The sequence below is a fragment of the Triticum aestivum genome, chromosome 1D, assembly GCF_018294505.1.
Source record: "Triticum aestivum cultivar Chinese Spring chromosome 1D, IWGSC CS RefSeq v2.1, whole genome shotgun sequence".
NCBI lineage: Eukaryota > Viridiplantae > Streptophyta > Magnoliopsida > Poales > Poaceae > Triticum > Triticum aestivum.
Window position 1 is genome coordinate 470145583 of NC_057796.1, and position 17214 is coordinate 470162796.

Below are 17214 nucleotides of genomic sequence, written 5' to 3' on the forward strand. Positions count from 1 at the left end.
GCAGGCGGGCAGGCGTCGCCGCCGTGTCGTACGTCCAAGCCAAACCTATCCGCAAATCAGCCAGCAATCGTAGACAGGACACATGCATGGCTGCGCGTCGCTCCATTCCCGGGCACGACGCACACGATTCGGATGCCAGACCCGTCCGATTCTCCGATCCGCTGCGTGCGTGCGGGCGCACACGAACCACCCGGCCGACGGCGACGCTGAAAGCGACCGGCGGGGCGTCACCAGCCACCGCCGTGTCCCCCTAAACGACGGCCGCCAGAACGCTCGGGCCACCACCGGGATTTTTCGTGTGGCGGAGACGGGCGGTGACCCGTCAGCACGCACCAACCCCCGGCTGCCGTGGCATCTGCCTCCTGGACGCACGCGTTCCTTTCCCCCGTGGCGTGCACATCCGCAGCGCTAGCCAGCCAGCCACCGTGGCGTCCCATTCGAGCCGCTCCCGTCACTCACTGCCGGCCGGACTCGGGGGCCACCAGAAAATCTCAAGAGAGATCTAGAAGAGAAGCTCAGCATTTTTGTGGTGGTGCGGCGGGCGTGACCGATGTGCATTTCAATTTAGGAATGTATTAGACGAGTGAAAAAAATCATAGTCGATGTGTACACACTACACAGTATCTTAATCCACGGCGGGACGCAAGTTGGGGTTGGATAAGCGGCAAGGCGGCTCTGACTTGCCAAGCGGGGATTACTTTAACCCTTCCAGCTTCCAAGCCAACTTGGTCGGCTCGATTTCCCGAGACCGCTCGTTCATCAGCCTGCTGGATCGATCAAATGGCCAAAAGTCACCTATAAAAAGGCTGGGTCCATCAAATAGCCAAACTTCAGCAAAATGTGAGAGAGACACTGGACCATGGCTCCGCCGATCGGCTATTCCAGACGCTGCCATCCACGAGCCCGCACGCAAGGTCGCAAGCAAGCACCAGCCGCCGCAAGATCTACATGCGGCTCTCCTACCCCAAAGATTCTAAGAGCAACTCTAGCAGACCCCGCATCCTCCTGACCCGCAAAATGTTTTTGCAGTTCGCGGAAAACGTCTTTGCGGATCGGTGCGGACGGCCGCAGTTGCAGACCCCGCATAATGGACCCGTAAAAAAGATATTCTCAGAATATGCTTTTTTACGGGTTAGGGTTGCAGCGTCTGATCTGGCGCATCTCCTCCCAGCCCGCAAAACTAAAATTTGCAACTCAATTTGATCTAGCATATTGCATTGCTTTGACAACATTGGGTACAAAAAGCATCACCAAATCTTTGCTAGAATAGCAAGACCAAAGAAAACAAGAACTACAAGAATGCATTTTAGAAGATTTCCAATTTCCATAACTGCTCCCACTAGTTGGACTAATATCTTCTCCATGCATTCGTTGTTGATCTGTGGATTCTTGATTTTGTATTTTTCTTTCTTCATCTTTGGTTCGGAAGAAGTAGATGTTGCTTCCCCTAGTTGCACATGCAGCCGCATTATTGCCTTCCATTGTACTAAGGTGTGCACTAACATCTATTAAATTTCTTTCTATCAACAAATCAATGTATTGCCCCTCCCAAAACCAAAATGAGCATCCTTCGTCCTACACAAAAGAATGAGCAAGCTCGAAGTGAGCCACCGCAAAATAGCTAAAGAATGAACTGTGAAACGAGCTACCGCAAGTGCACGTACCCCGTCGTTTTCGCATTTGAAGAACACCCATCTGGGGTGCTTCGGCGTGCTCGAAGTGAGCCGCAACACTTTCCGCGTGCAGTCGTCGCACTCTATGAGCGGCATCGGCAAGCCACAAAGACGTTGCGCGAGCGCCGAGCCCGGTGGACGGCCGGACGAGTACGGCGGGCGGCGACGGCGGGCGGACGAACTCGCACCTGCATGCGGTGATGCGCCCTTGCCTGGGCTGCGGGAGAGAGGCTCCCCGACCACTCCATCGCTTGGGGCAGCAACCGGCGGCCGGAAAAAGCCAAATCCGGCGGCCCGCGATGAAGTGCCGCAGATCTGCAAATCCGGCGGCCCGCCGACGCAGGGGGGGAGGGGGGAGGCCTCGTGCGCGTGGCGGCCTTCCGGCTTGCTCCTGCCGGCTGTGGTCGCCGGAATCTTGGGCGGCGGCGCGAGAGGGGAAATTTTTGCGGGCCGGGGCGGGATGCGGGGTCTGATCGGGCGGGTTTTTCCGCCCCGGCCCGCATTTTGGCGGTTATTTTACGGGTCGGGGCGGGATGCGGGGTCTGCTAGAGTTGCTCTAACGGCACCGGGCAGATCGGCATCGCGTCGGCGCGGCGGGGGTGGCAGCACGATAAATCCAACCGAGGCCTCTTTTGCTTTGTAGGATTTTTGTAACTATTCTATATGATAAAGTTTTCATAAGAAAAATGTCTTTCGAGCCTTTTTTGGTTTGTATGAATGAACTCTTATTCCTAAGATATGAATTAAAATATGGTTGGCATTCTTAAAAAATGAAAAGAAAATTTGAAAATATACGACATAGATGAGACAGACCATATTTGCAAGATGGATCACTCGTGAATGAAGTCAAATTCATAACATAGTTCGAGAGAGAAAAAAGATGAATTCGACTCTGATAGTACACAATATTAATTGGGCTTTAAATTTGGCCCATTACCACTGTCGATACTATTTTTTTTAGTTGGGTTTCAAAAGGTACTTGATTTTTCTGACATTATCAGTTCATGTTGTGCCCATCTGCGGACTTTTAACAATATTTGTTTGAAATCTTTGTAAGTACAAGCTGATGCCGGGTGCATTATATACTTACCAAGGGAGATTTGTTGTCGGTTGAAAAAAGGGCCGCGGTTAGCATCTTGGGCCTAATATTTGAAATGAACATAAACAATTTGCAGTGTTTTTTTCAGGCTAATTGTTGCTATGGAGAATGGAACGGCCATGCTATTGATAAAGAACAATCTCACAAATTGGATCTCTCTTCTTGTCCTATTATTGCTGAAATTAAGAGGCACATTAAAAGTCTAAGGAATGTCAAGCTTTGTGTACCTTGTAATAGTACTCCCTCCGTTTAGGTGTGTAAGTCATCTTACGAAAACCAAATAATCCCAAAACACTTAGGCGCGGTACATTAACTCTTATCTCGTTTCTTGTTTTGTGACATATCAACCAATAAGAGATGTGGGTCATGCATGCTTTAAATGATTTGAGACTACCAAACACGACATGCATTGGTTAGTTCGTTGCATGCACTGTTATTAATTAGCAAAAACACATTAAGTTCTCTCGTTTTCTCCTCCACCTTGGTCACGGTGCGCAACGTAAGATGACTTATACACCTAGAGGGAGTAACATGCATAGATGCATGAAATTGAGTGATACAAATACTATTTAATCATGAACGGTATATATCCAGTTATAACTTTTTGACGGCAAGCGATTTTGCTGGTTAAGAAGGCACAAAGACTGTTGAGAAGGAAAGAAGTGGAAAAGAGTTTGTATTTGTCGTTGTATCATGAAAATTCAAATGCCACCACGCTTGACACGCATTTTTGAATTAAAAGAATAATTTGATCAATGCGTCTATATTTTTATTATTCTGTGGCAACGCATGAATATACGTCAGTGCATATGTAATATCGTCATCGCAATAAAGCTCTAATTGCACCGTATTTCCAACACATTACATATGCACTAACGTGTAGCCTAGGAAATGCACGTGAGAGAAAGTCGTCGGTGCAGCTTGCTCAGTCTACGACAGCGTCAAAGAGCTCTTGTGAATGAAAGAAAAACATCTTGCCAACAAAGCCACCCTTGATTCTTCGTTGAAATCATGGATTAGTATAAAACTTGGCACACGGTGTTGATCTGTTGCACGAAGGCTTATGCGTCGTCCATGCGTAAGCATTACACGAGTGCTCCCCCATCCCAGGTTTTTTTTTTAACATCAATATAGACGCAAGCGCTCATATATACGCGTATAAGATGGTTGCATGGCCGTATGATGCACGCGAATCCAACATGTGTTGGCTAGCCAATGAAACCATGCATGTTTCACATATAAAACTGCTGCGATTTTCTGTCAGAAGAAACGACGTCTCCCCGGCCCTAAACAACGGCCGCCACAACCCTCGCTAGGGAGGGCCACCACCGGGATATTTCTCGTGGCGGAGACGGGCGCTGACCAACCCCGGCCCGGCTTCTGTAGCACGATCTCTCGCCGAGTCGCCGTGGCGTCCCATTCGAACCGCTCCCGTCACCCACTCCAGAAATCTTTCGACAAGTCTAGAAGAGAACCTCGGCATTCTTGTGGTGGCCCGGCGTTTGTTTTATGCTTAGACAAGCGGGGAATCTACAAGAGAACACGCCTCAGCATTTTTTTGTGGCGGTGCAGCTTGTGATTTACTAAGAACAAGCAAGTGAAAAAGATCTGCATGTGTCGACGGAGTACACACTACACAGTATCTTAATCCATCATGGGACATAAGTTGGGGCTGGATAAGCGGCAGGCAAAGCGGCTCTGACTTGTCAAGTGGGATGGATTACTTTAGCCGTTTCAAGCCAACTTGGTCGGCTGGATTTTTCCAGACCGCCCGTTCATCCTGAACCGGTAATATGTACATCGACATATCTCAAACTCCTGACGTCCCAAAATCGACACTTATTTTGAGACGAAAAGAGTATGTGACAAGGACGCAACGGTAATGTTATTTTGTTAAAGCATCTCATATGTAATATGTTGTTACAAAAAGTGGAACACACTTCTAGCAAATCCGTGTGTGTGTCTAGAAGTTTTTGGAACAGCATTGATTTTATCTTGTGCACCTTGTATGTAAATGCAAAGAAATATTTTTTGTGAGTGCACATACATAGGGGGCGCTAACCCTAAACCTCTAGAATGCTTGTTAATCATATCAAAATATCTTGTTATGTTGTATCTAGTCATATTGTCATCAACCACAAAAAGCGGGAGATTGAAAGGACGTCCGCCCCTGGTGAGGGTTTTGATAGTAACGATTAGATGACTAACTATATTTTTGAGTGTGCTTTCAACTTATACATCTAGGGAAGCGAAACATTTTGTTTGTAGGTGACACCCTAAGCAAGAAGGATGCATGAAGACGGGTTACATCATCGTCTCCACCGCTTTCGGTTGTCTATCTACTTACTTTACTTGTTGTTTTTCCTTGCTTGTGTGTTGCCTTGTGTAGCTTCCTAGCTTGTTGTAATGCATCATATAGGGTTATATCAGGCCAATAGCTCCTGTGCGACACATTTGAGGTGAATTGGCAAGAGTGCGACGTTGTTCGAGCGAATGGCTGTGGTGCGACAATTTTGAGCAGGTAAATAGCCCACGCACGACATGGCTGTTAAACTCAATTGATGCCCTCGTTAGCTGTTGGGGGCTGGACCCACCACTTATCCACGTAAGCGCGGGACCCACCACTTGTCTATTCGCGGGACCCACCTCCTCGCAGCTAGAAGAGACGAGCGCCCGTGCCCGTCCGCCCGCCGCCGCCCATTCATCCCCTTTCCCCAATCTTTCTCTTCTCCGGCGACCTAGCGCAAATGTCTACCTCCTCCGCCACGCACTCAAAATGGCGACAGTATGGACCAGTGCTGCTCACAAGGTGCCCTGACTGCCCACGCCCAGACCCTCTTAAACGGTTGGTCACTAAGAGGGATGACAATGGCAATCTTGGGCGGGAATTTGTGAAATGCTTGAGCAAACCAATGGCAGGAAGGGATGGCAAGGTTAGATCTCAGTTCTTAGCCCGTTCTTTCGTTGTCTTTTGCTCTGATTTCTCCATATTTTGTTTTTTCTCCTTGAATTTGGGATTTAGGGTTCATGTTGTTCTTTTCAGATCTTGAAGAAATGTTACCATTTCGAGTGGATTGATGAATATGTTGATAGAATTCAGTTTGAGGGCTATGTTGATTCGAGCGTGGCTGCAACCTGGGAGCTCAATTTGGGCGGGGTGCCGCCGACTGCTGTGGAGAATACGGGGAGCTCGGGCGGAGGGGCGGGCAGAGTCGTGCCAATGGCGATGTATGCGCGCAATGCTGAACAGCATGCGGAGTCCGAACTGGCCGAGGAACTGAAGAAGATTAAGAAACATCTAATGCAGATGATCGATTTGCAGAAGCAAGCAAATATCATGGCAGGGGGATTCTATTGTTGTATCATTGCTCTGTTTTTGTTTTATTTGTTGTTCATCCGTCATTAGAATGGGCATTTGGGCCTGTCAGGGTAGAGGATGTGATCTGTGCGCCATGCCAAGTTATGTATCTGAATTGAAGCAGCAATTTGGAACACAAATTATTCAGTGTTCATGCTCTGTTTCCTCTGTTTTTGTTCTTCAGTTAACAGAGTACACACCCAAATTCAGTTTCTAGTAAAAACAAAATTGGGCCGCCGAATAGATGTTGGGCCGTGACCAGCCCACCCGTGTAGGGGCACCATCCCACCCGCGTAGGGGCACCAGCCCACCTCTAACTTCGGCAAATAAAATGGGGCCCAATAAAATGTTACTTGTTTTTATTTTGGCCTTTTTCTTGCACTAAATTTTGTGATGGATCATTTTTTGATGCACTAAAACTAAATGTTAATTGTTTTTATGCATGTCTACGGTTCCATGAACTAAATGAGTTGCATGCTTGCATGAAGTGCCCGAAGTAAATTAGTTTGCATTTCCTAGTTGCACCCATGTCCATAGTGGGTTTGTATGGGGCTCCTAGTTGCATGTCCATGGTTTGGCCAATATTTTGATGATGGTGTGTGTGGTGATTGGGGTGTAGAAACCTGGGCCTGTAGCAACCCATAGCAATACACGAATGATAAGCAAAAACAACCCATAGCAATCCACAAATAATAGCACGAAACACACAATATATATAGTAGCAACGATTATATAGAAGCATAACGATTGCAACCCATAGTTCCACGATAGCCTTACAACTCCATGATAGCCTTACAACTTAAAGTACTAGTAAAACTTAATAATAGTAGCATAACGATTACAACTTAAAAAAAACTAATACGATAGATCTATAGCAAGCTAGATAGATAGGGGGGCACCAAACGCGGGTTCTTCGGGTTCTCCTCCTCCTCCCCTCCTCCGGGGCCACCTCGCTCCTCCGGGCGCCGCCCTTCACTCCTCCCCGTTATTGATGGGGTACGGGAGCGTGTGCATAACGCCGTTGTTGGGAAAGATGTCGTTGAAGTCGGTGAAGATATTGTAGGTTGTGAAAGCTATGAACTCACAACCAACCCAATACGCTCGCCCAAGGAGATGGAAAGCATTGAAAGGGTTAGTGAACGTGGCGAGGAGCCCAACCACAACGCCGTTGTGGTTGACCTCCTCAAGATGGTACATCCGAGGAGAGCCGCGGGGGAGGTGGCGGAAGCCGGCCGCAAGGAAGAACTCCGTTAACTCCCTTGCGCCTCTCCACCTCGAGATCGCCCAAACCCTAAGGGTTCTCTCTACATACACTCCGGCCGGGTAGAGCCTTTCCGGCATGGTTGGGGGGAAGCGGTAGGTGGGGCCGTTGTACTGCATGGTGGCGGGGTGGCTCGAGGGCTCGATCGGGTTTGATGGAGAAGAAGGAAGAAGGAGGGCAGAGGAGGCAGAGGATGGGGTGTGGATGAGGAGGGAGAGGAAGACGATAGTGCCCGGCTTAAATAGCCCAAGTGCGACGTGGTTTCACCCCGTAGAATTAATGGGCGGGCGGCGTTTGGTGGCGCCCCATGAAAGTGTGTACATGAGCGTGGGAAACTGGCTGCGATCCTTCTGTGCCACCGGTCGCCGGTCAAGGGGGACGGGCTCACGCACGCGTCTGTGCCGTCGTGGGTCAAGGGGACACGCCTGCCCTGGGTTCTCTGCGTGTGCCGCCCGTGCATTCATGCCGTAGCCCATTAATTTGCACATCTTGCTAGGGCCTGGCTAGAGGGCAACATTCGGTCGATGGGCGACGTGACAATAATGGACGCCTTCATTTGCCCATCTTGTAACGGGCAGCACGCCGTTTGAACTGCATCGATACCCACATCGATACCCCATGCCAGTATTGCGTCCTCAAAGAGGAGCACGCCATGTACAGCACGCCATGCAGCGTTGGCTTTTTGGTTGTCTTCATCGGGCTGCTGCATTGTGGCCGGGTGCATGCTTTGATGCGACAATGCATCGGTTCTAATGGTAGGCATGCGACAGCTTACTGCGTCGATAGGGGTGGCGGAGCAGGGCTACGTCGAGGGCATGCATGCAACGCACGGGCGCAGTTCTGCGGGTGGGCATGCATGTTGCGGGTAGGCACGAGCGCGCATGCAACGATGGAAAGGGCACTGTGTAGGCTTGGTCCATGCACCGCGTCAACTCTTGCCGTTGGATTCAAATGAACGGTCCTGATGCCCCAATGAGAGAGGCTGATCCAAACCCCACCGATTCAACCAATCAGCGCGTCTCATGCGGATCGATGCACACTGATTCAACCAATCAGCGCGTCTCATGCGGATCGATGCACACTGTAGCTAACCCTAGCGCCTGATCTCAACCGTCCACGCACAACGATCGACGACCCGGTAGTGTGCGGGGTTTTGACTGATTAGGGTCGAGCATAACTAATTCAAAAAAATCAAAAATATATAAAACTTGCGCACATAGACTTATTATGTCGTATAGTAACGAGAAAAAAATATAAATATGGTTTACATACATTTTTACGAAAAATCCTTCACAAAATTGTCATTCCTCGAACAATGTAGTATGGAGTTCAAGGGAGAGAGTAGTGGGCACCCGAGAGTATGTGGGGTTTTGAAAATGAAAAGTGTGAAAACCTCACCAAAACTTCATTTTGGATTGACTAAGAAAGATCTTAACTTACTTTTCTCATTTTCATGTTTTAAACTTGTTTTATATATAATTTTCTATTAAACCTTGTTTTTTCAAAAAAAAGAAAATAATAGAAAATTAATTCAATAAATAGTGAGACTTTAGATTTACACTATATAGGTAGAATAGATGTGTAGAAAAATTATTTGGATGGTTTAGACAAGGTGCCAAAAAAACTTGCTTAAATATGAGGCCGTTTACCCTACCTTTGGAGGTCATTTGAGACACACTTTTCATGACTATGAGTTCAACTTATCAAAAAGGCTCGGAATGATCAGCAAGCAAACATATTTCAGTTGAGGTACTTTAGATAGCATTAAAACATCAATACCCCATCCCTAATTCAAATTTGAGCCCAAATTTGAATTTAAATTTGAATTTTATTTGGCTGGTTTAGACAAGGTACCAACAAATATTATTACATGCCCCAAATTTTCAAACTGTTCTCTGTTCTACCTCTTCCTACCACGTCGCGTGCCCTTCTTCGCCTTAGCACTTCTTGTTTTTGGTTCTACTACACACACAAGTTCACTTATCATCTTGGTTTTCTTCACTGGTCTTTTCAACACCTCGTCAACACCCTCGTGATCAGTGTCTTCAGTCTCAATGTTGACAGGAGTTTCAGTTTCTTCGGTGTGTACCTCAACATGGGTTTCTTCAGTCTGAACCTCGACACGCTCAGGTTCAGTTTCAACCTCGAGAGCAGTTTCTTCAGTCTGAATGTTGACTGCAGCAGGATTTTCTTCAGTCTGCTCAGGCTCAGGCACACTTCTCTTCTTTCTACCGCCATTGACTCTTGCTTTTTTTGTTGGCCAACACTGTTCAACAACAAGGGGCTGACTTGCTCGCTTCCTCCTGGCCATTGGGAAAATGTTATAGATATAGTAATTGGAAAAAAGCACCAAATCAAAACACGGACAAATAAACAAGAACATACTTTGGCTTATCAGGAGTGTAACGGCATTTGACAGATCCCACTCTGTGCTCAAGTTCCTGGCACAACTTGCATCTGTTTTTGTTACCTTTTTGGGCCCTTTTTGGCTTTCCATCTTTCTTTCCCTTCTTACTACTCCCACCTTTCTCAAACCATGCCTTGAATCTACTCTGTTTAGGCCTGCCAGCCTTTCTTTTCGTCAAGGGAGGACCCATGGAAAATTCAATGTCCACTTCAGGCCACGGAGAGTAATCTGTAAGTGCTGGAATTGGAGTAGCATATGCAACTTTGAATCTTGCTACCGAATAATATTCATGCAAATATGGGTGCATGCTTATCTTCAGTTGGGATGCTAAGAAGAGAATGGCATGCTCACATGGTTTACCAGTGTGTTGCCACTCGAGGCAAGTGCAGTCATGCAATTCAGTGTTAACAACATGTCTCCTTCCAGTTTTGTTATCTCTAACTTTAGCACCCCAAGGTGAAGATTTTTCAACAAACAAATGTGAAAGACATCTGCTCCTATTGACCACCTGTTGTACCACTGCTGGAAGCTTATCATCTTGCATACAATCACCTATCCTTCTTCTCAATTCCCACAACCGCATGAGCATGATCCTGATTTGGTCAACCATGTCATGCACAGGCAAATCTTTTAACTCCTTCACCTTGTTGTTGAAACTCTCTGCCAAATTGTTGTTGATGTGGTCACACTTGATGGCAGTGTTGAATGCTGACCTGTACCATAACAAAGAATGGTAGGTGTTCAGCCTTGGACCAAACTCATCACATGCTGCCATTATCTTATCAAGATGATATTTGTGTATCTGTCTAGTGTAAGATCTTGCTGCTGGCCACATGCGCCCAAATTCTTCTCCTCTAAATTTTTTGATCAAATTCATCCACAAATGACCGAAGCACTCCCTCTGCTCAGCATGTGGGAAAGTATTTTTCACTGAATTTTCAAGCCCCTTACATGCATCTGTGTGTATAGCCAAAGGCGACACTGGCCCTAGGCATCTTTTCAACTGGATCATGAACCATGTCCATGAAGCCTCTGTTTCTGACTGAAACAAGCCAACAGCAATAGGAAACATCCAGTTGTGTCCATCTAGAGCATTGCATGCTGCCAACTGACCATTCCATTTGCCTGTAAAAAATGATGAGTCTATGCTCAAATATGGACGGCACCCTGCTTTGAACCCATCGATGCAAGGCTTCAAAGCCATAAAAAACTTGGAGAACTTGACTTCACCTTCGGCTGATACCTCTGTATCTATCTCCACAACACTGCTAGGTGACCTCTTTTCCACCTCTGCTTTGAAGTTGTAAAGCATCCTAAATGTATTTGCCCAATCACCATATAACTTTTTCATTGCCCTTTGTTTTGCCTTCCACACTGTGGTATATTTCAGTTTAATGGGGTACATCTTTTCCAAGTCTACTTTGAGTTTCTTGGCAGTAGTGTTTGGTGTTTTGGCTAAAATTGGGGTCATCTTTTCTGCAACCCAAAGTTGTGATGTCATGGTTGATACTCTCTGTGAACTTGTAATACAAGTATGTTGATTGGGGATTTGGGTAACCCTGACAGTACTTCCATCACGTTGCAGTCTAGCAGATATGTACCACTTGCAAGGCTTCACACTATCATCAAATCCTCTGCACCTCGCATAAAACTTCTTTCTATCAGTCCAAACAGTCTTGGCATCAAACTCATGTTTCACTGCATAAGTCTTGAAACACATCCTAAACTCCTTCATGCTTCGGAACAACTTGCCTACTTCAATGACAGGGTTTTCTTTGTCATACACATGCACCAGCTCATCATCATGTGCATCATCTACTTCATCTGCAGCTTGTTCCATCAACTGTCCATCTACTTCTTCATCAGCATTAGCAGGCAAACTAGATTCGCCCCTCTCCTGCTTATCTCTGTCATCGACTGGAATGCCAAAATGTTTGGCCATCTCAATGTCAGGCATTGGTGCAATGACCAAATCAGTAGGCTCATCTAATTCAACTACATTCCAATCAACAGTTGCTGTAGTTTCAGTTTCAGTTCCAGTCACCTGTCCCTCTTCGGCTATTACTGTAAGTTCAGTACACATGGGAATCAATGGCCTCTGTGTAGCCCAATCATCATCTACCATCTGCGCAGCCAATTGTGATGGCACATATCCAACCTTCGAAAAAATGTTCAGATCAACGAGCTCAGCAAAAAAATTAGCCCGTTTGCTTGTCCAGCCGTTTTGCCGATCGATTTCTTCAACAATCTGTTCACCATCTTCTATTCTCACATACTCTCCTTTCCAATCATCAAACCGCAACAGTGATACTTCTTGCTCTGGACCCCAAACAATATTCTCCCCAAGCAAAAGTTTGGCCATCTCGGACGTCACGAGGAGTTCCGGAATGGTCTGGAGGTGAAGAATTATATATAGGAAGTCCAGTTTCGGCCACCGGGAAAGTTTCGGGGGTTATCGGTATTGTACCGGGACCACCGGAAGGGTCCCGGGGGTCCACCGGGTGGGGCCACCTATCCCAGAGGGCCCCATGGGCTGAAGTGGGAAGGGAACCAGCCCTTAGTGGGCTGGGGCGCCGCCCCTTGGGCCTCCCCCTGCGCCTAGGGTTGGAAACCCTGGGGGTGGGGGCGCCCCACTTGGCTTGGGGGGGAAGCCACCCCCCTTCCCCCTTGGCCGCCGCCCCCCCTTGGAGATCTGATCTCCCAGGGCCGGCGCCCCCCAGGGGTCCTATATATAGTGGGGGGGATGGAGGGCAGCAGCACCACAGCCCCTGGCGCCTCCCTTTCCCCCAGCAACACCTCTCCCTCTCGCAGAAGCTTGGCGAAGCCCTGCCGAGATCCCGCTACTTCCACCACCACGCCGTCGTGCTGCTAGATCTCCATCAACCTCTCCTTCCCCCTTGCTGGATCAAGAAGGAGGAGACGTCGCTGCTCCGTACGTGTGTTGAACGCGGAGGTGCCGTCCGTTCGGCACTCGGTCATCGGTGATTTGGATCACGGCGAGTACGACTACATCAACCCCGTTCATTAGAACGCTTCCGCTCGCGATCTACAAGGGTATGTAGATGCACTCCTTTCCCCTCGTTGCTAGTATACTCCATAGATGGATCTTGGTGATGCGTAGGAAATTTTAAAATTCTGCTATGATCCCCAACAGTGGCATCATGAGCCAGGCCTATGCGTAGTTACTATGCACGAGTAGAACACAAAGCAGTTGTGGGCGTAGATGTTGCCAATTCTTCTTGCCGCTACTAGTCTTATCTTGTTTCGGCGGTATTGTGGTATGAAGCGGCCCGGACCGACCTTACACGTACGCTTACGTGAGACAGGTTCCACCGACTGACATGCACTAGTTGCATAAGGTGGCTAGCGGGTGTCTGTCTCTCCCACTTTAGTCGGAACAGATTCGATGAAAAGGGTCCTTATGAAGGGTAAATAGAAATTGGCATATCACGTTGTGGTTTTACGTAGGTAAGAAACGTTCTTGCTAGAAACCTATACAAGCCACGTAAAAACTTGCAACAACAATTAGAGGACGTCTAACTTGTTTTTGCAGCATGTGCTATGTGATGTGATATGGCCAGAAGATGTGATGAATGATATATGTGATGTATGAGATTGATCATATTCTTGTAATAGGAATCACAACTTGCATGTCGATGAGTATGACAACCGGCAGGAGCCATAGGAGTTGTCTTTATTTTTTGTATGACCTGCGTGTCATTGAATAACGCCATGTAAATTACTTTACTTTGTTGCTAAACGCGTTAGCCATAGAAGTAGAAGTAATCGTTGGCGTGACAACTTCATGAAGACACAATGATGGAGATCATGGTGTCATGCCGGTGACGAAGATGATCATGGTGCCCCGAAGATGGAGATCAAAGGAGCAAAATGATATTGGCCATATCATGTCACTATTTGATTGCATGTGATGTTTATCATGTTTTGCATCTTATTTGCTTAGAACGACGGTAGTAAGTAAGATGATCCCTTTAATAATTTCAAGAAAGTGTTCCCCCTAACTGTGCACCGTTGCGAAGGTTCGTTGTTTCGAAGCACCACGTGATGATCGGGTGTGATAGATTCTAACGTTCGCATACAACGGGTGTTGACGAGCCTAGCATGTACAGACATGGCCTCGGAACACACGCAATACACTTAGGTTGACTTGACGAGCCTAGCATGTACAGACATGGCCTCGGAACACGGAAGACCGAGAGGTCGAGCATGAGTCGTATAGAAGATACGATCAACATGGAGATGTTCACCGATCTTGACTAGTCCGTCTCACGTGATGATCGGACACGGCCTAGTTAACTCGGATCATGTTTCACTTAGATGACTAGAGGGATATCTATCTGAGTGGGAGTTCATTGAGTAATTTGATTAGATGAACTTAATTATCATGAACTTAGCCTAAAATCTTTACAATATGTCTTGTAGATCAAATGGCCCACGTTGTCCTCAACTTCAACGCGTTCCTAGAGAAAACCAAGCTGAAAGATGATGGCAGCAACTATACGGACTGGGTCCGGAACCTGAGGATCATCCTCATAGCTGCCAAGAAAGATTATGTCCTAGAAGCACCGCTAGGTGAAGCACCAATCCCAGAGAACCAAGACGTTATGAACGCTTGGCAATCACGTGCTGATGATTACTCCCTCGTTCAGTGCGGCATGCTTTACAGCTTAGAACCGGGTCTCCAGAAGCGTTTTGAGAAACATGGAGCATATGAGATGTTCGAAGAGCTGAAAATGGTTTTCCAAGCTCATGCCCGGGTCGAGAGATATGAAGTCTCCGACAAGTTCTTCAGCTGTAAAATGGAGGAGAATAGTTCTGTTAGTGAGCACATACTCAGAATGTCTGGGTTGCATAACTGCTTGTCTCAGCTGGGAGTTAATCTCCCGGATGACGCGGTCATTGACAGAATCCTTCAGTCGCTTCCACCGAGCTACAAGAGCTTTGTGATGAACTTCAATATGCAGGGGATGGAAAAGACCATTCCCGAGGTATATTCAATGCTGAAATCAGCGGAGGTGGAGATCAAAAAGGAACATCAAGTGTTGATGGTGAATAAAACCACTAAGTTCAAGAAAGGCAAGGGTAAGAAGAACTTCAAGAAGGACGGCAAGGGAGTTGCCGCGCCCGGTAAGCCAGTTGCCAGGAAGAAGCCAAGGAATGGACCCAAGCCTGAGACTGAGTGCTTTTATTGCAAGGGAAGTGGTCACTGGAACCGGAACTGCCCCAAATACTTAGCGGACAAGAAGGCCGGCAACACCAAAGGTATATGTGATATACATGTAATTGATGTGTACCTTACCCGTACTCGTAGTAGCTCCTGGGTATTTGATACCGGTGCGGTTGCTCATATTTGTAACTTAAAACAGGAACTGCGGAATAAGCGGAGACTGGCAAAGGACGAGGTGACGATGCGCGTCCGGAATGGTTCCAAGGTCGATGTGATCGCCGTCGGCACGCTGCCTCTACATTTACCTACGGGATTAGTTTTAAACCTCAATAATTGTTATTTAGTGCCAGCTTTGAGCATGAACATTGTATCTGGATCTCGTTTAATTCGAGATGGCTACTCATTTAAATCTGAGAATAATGGTTGTTCTATTTATATGAGAGATATGTTTTATGGTCATGCCCCGCTGGTCAATGGTTTATTCTTGATGAATCTCGAACGTGATGTTACACATATTCATAGTGTGAATACCAAAAGATGTAAAGTTGATAACGATAGTCCCACATACTTGTGGCACTGCCGCCTTGGTCACATTGGTGTCAAGCGCATGAAGAAGCTCCATGCAGATGGACTTTTGGAGTCTCTTGATTACGAATCATTTGACACGTGCGAACCATGCCTCATGGGTAAGATGACCAAGACTCCGTTCTCCGGAACAATGGAGCGAGCAACCAACTTATTGGAAATCATACATACCGATGTGTGCGGTCCAATGAGTGTTGAGGCTCGCGGAGGATATCGTTATGTTCTCACTCTCACTGATGACTTAAGTAGATATGGGTATGTCTACCTAATGAAACACAAGTCTGAAACCTTTGAAAAGTTCAAGGAATTTCAGAGTGAGGTTGAGAATCAACGTGACAGAAAAATAAAGTTCTTGCGATCAGATCGTGGTGGAGAATATTTAAGTCACGAATTTGGTACGCACTTAAGGAAATGTGGAATCGTTTCATAACTCACGCCGCCTGGAACTCCTCAGTGAAACGGTGTATCCGAACGTCGTAATCGCACTCTATTGGATATGGTGCGATCTATGATGTCTCTTGCCGATCTACCGCTCTCATTTTGGGGCTATGCTTTAGAGACTGCCGCATTCACTTTAAATAGGGCTCCGTCAAAATCCGTTGAGACGACACCGTATGAATTATGGTTTGGGAAGAAACCTAAGCTGTCGTTTCTAAAAGTTTGGGGATGCGATGCTTATGTCAAGAAACTTCAACCTAAAAAGCTCGAACCCAAGTCGGAAAAATGCGTCTTCATAGGATACCCTAAGGAAATCATTGGGTATACCTTCTACCTCAGATCCGAAGGCAAGATCTTTGTTGCCAAGAACGGGTCCTTTCTGGAGAAAGAGTTTCTCTCGAAAGAATTGAGTGGGAGGAAAGTGGAACTTGATGAGGTGATAGTCACCCCTTCCGAACCGGAAAGTAGCGCAGCGCGGGAAGATGTTCCTGTGGTGCCTGCACCAACTGGGGAGGAAGTTAATGATGATGATCATGAAGCTTCGGATCAAGTTACTGCTGAACTTCGAAGGTCCACAAGGACACGTTCCGCACCAGAGTGGTACGGCAACCCTGTTCTGGAAATCATGTTGTTGGACAACGGTGAACCTTCGAACTATGAAGAAGCGATGGCGGGCCCGGATTCCGACAAATTGCTAGAAGCCATGAAATCCGAGATAGGATCCATGTATGAAAACGAAGTATGGACTTTGACTGACTTGCCCGATGATCGGCGAACCATAGAAAATAAATGGATCTTTAAGAAGAAGACAGACGCGGATGGTAATGTGACCATCTATAAGGCTCGACTTGTCGCTAAGGGTTATCGACAAGTTCAAGGGGTTGACTACGATGAGACTTTCTCACCCGTAGCGAAGCTGAAGTCCGTCTGAATCATGTTAGCAATTGCCGCATTCTATGATTATGAGATATGGCAAATGGACGTCAAAACGGCATTCCTTAACGGCTTTCTTAAGGAAGAATTGTATATGATGCAGCCGGAAGGTTTTGTCGATCCTAAGAATGCTAACAAGGTATGCAAGCTCCAGCGCTCCATCTATGGACTGGTGCAAGCATCTCGGAGTTGGAACATTCGTTTTGATGAGATGATCAAAGCGTTGGGGTTTACACAGACTTATGGAGAAGCCTGTGTTTACAAGAAAGTGA